Raw genomic sequence first — 2,091 nt, 5'->3', positions numbered from 1 at the left:
GGAGTTGTCCACATTTCACATTCTCTTTCTTGCTGTATGGATTAGAGGCAGACAGAGGCACAGCAAGCCCACAGAGTCACTGGCCACCTTCCTTTCTGCCCCTTCTCTGCCTCTAGCCTATGAGTTAAATGCTTTGGCTTAGAGCAGAGAAGGGTGCCATCATCCTGACTGAGGCTGAGGAAGGTGATAAGACTTCCCTGTGGTTATAGAGCTATTTAGCAGTCCAGCCAGCAAGTGCATCAAGCTCCATCTTCCTTGTCTGGAAAAGGGGAAGTTGACGAGCATTCACTGAGTCATGGCGTTTAGTAAGAACAGGAGTGGGCCAGGTGCAGTGGTTTGTGCTTGTAATCCCATCACTTCGGGAGGCTGAAGCAGGAGGATCACTTGAGTCCAGGAGTTCGAGGCCTGCCTGGGCAAGATGGTGAAACCTCGTCTCTACAAAAAATAAAAAATTAGCCAGACATGCTGGCTCGTGCCTCCAGTCCCAGCTATTCAGGGGGCTGTGGTGAGAGGATCGCATCAGCCTGGGAGGTAGAGGCTGCGGTGAGCCATGATAATAATAAATAATAGAGCAAGACCCTGTCTCGAAACAAAAATTTTTAAAAATGGGGGGTGGGACAGCATTTGGGAGGCCCCATGAGACAAAGTGAGGGGCTTCAGGTGGTGGATGATGACACTTGCCCTCCCTCCCTCAACAGGGCTGGCCTACTGCAGACACCTGTCCACCGTGAGGACCCACCTGTCAGCCCTGGTCAATCACATGATCGTGTCTCCGGACTTGCCCTGCGATGCTGGACAGGGGCTGACAGCCGGGATCTGGGAGCAGTACCTTCAGGACAGCACAGTAAGGCTTAGCCGGGCTTGGTCTGCAGTGTGCAGAGGCTCCAGGGGGGTCATCTTATTATCTGAGAAATAAGCCCAGGACTCGAGCTGAGGTGCTTGGATTCTGCATATGCAAATTGGAGTTCCCCTTCTCTTCTTGAGAGTTCCAAGACCTACAGCTCACTTCTGCCCATGAGTAGGGAGATTGAATGGGAGGTAAAACATATGCTCATCTGGAAGGAGTAAAGAACAAATCGGTCTGTAAGCATTTATTTTTAAGCATCAGCTGGGCCGGGCACGGTGGCTCACGCCTGTAATCCCAGCACTTTGGGAGGCCCAGGCAGGTGGATCACTTGAGGTCAGGAGTTCGAGACCAGCCTGGCCAACATGGTAAAACCCCATCTCTACTAAAAATACAAAAATTAGCTTGCCATTATGGTTGAGTACACCTAAGACTAAAGTGAAATAGGCTTTTAATATTGGAATGTGAATAGGTGAGAGGGAACAGGCCCCCGGGGCCCTTCAGGGCAGCCTTCCCACCGCGCATGTGCAGTTAGGACCTGCTGGCCCCGCAGCTTGACTAATTGTAGCTGCAAAACCTTTGCCTGAAAATGAAATTTTAGAAAGAAAACAGACAAACTCAACCCCACAATGCATCACATACCTGTTAAAGTCATCCTAGTGTGCACAAAAGATATTAGTGTATGATGTAGCAGCTAGAATTGTTCACTTTGGATTAATTTGCTTTAGATAATTTTTTTTTTTGAGATGGAGTTTTGCTCTTGTTGCCCAGGCTGGAGTGCAATGGCACAATCTTGGCTCACCGCAACCTCTGCCTCCTGGGTTCAAGCAATTCTCCTGCCTCAGCCTCCCAAGTAGCTGGGATTACAGGCATGCGCCATCATACCCGGTATTTTAAGTAGAGATGGGGTTTCTCCATGTTGGTCAGGCTGGTCTCAAACTCCCGACCTCAGGTGGTCTGCCTGCCTCAGCCTCCCCAAGTGCTGGGATTACAGGTGTGAGCCACTGCGCCCAGCCAAGAAATTTTCCTAGAGCTGAGTCAAGACTAATAATTTCAAGATAATATTTTCAAATAAGCACACGGCAAAAATGGGCTGAAAATTAATTAAAATATTAATTCATGATAGCCTGCCCTTTCTCTTTTTATAAAAATGGGCTCATCCTACATACTACATATGTTTTACAACTTTTTTTTTTTTCACTTAACGATACACATTGAACATCTTTTTTTTTTTTTTTTTTTTTTTT

At 47.6% G+C, this 2,091-nt stretch overlaps 1 protein-coding gene across 1 annotated transcript in view; it reads left to right on the top strand.

The window, feature by feature from the left end:
• SGSM1 (small G protein signaling modulator 1) overlaps positions 1 to 2,091 on the top strand; it is a 94,793-nt gene that overhangs the window by 54,386 nt on the left and 38,316 nt on the right. The gene's annotated exons all lie outside the window — the stretch shown is intronic.

Source organism: Mandrillus leucophaeus, unplaced genomic scaffold (assembly GCF_000951045.1).
Source record: "Mandrillus leucophaeus isolate KB7577 unplaced genomic scaffold, Mleu.le_1.0 Scaffold154, whole genome shotgun sequence".
Taxonomy (NCBI): domain Eukaryota; kingdom Metazoa; phylum Chordata; class Mammalia; order Primates; family Cercopithecidae; genus Mandrillus; species Mandrillus leucophaeus.
The sequence above is the reverse complement of the archived record's forward strand: the minus strand, read 5'-3'. Positions and strand labels throughout refer to the sequence as shown.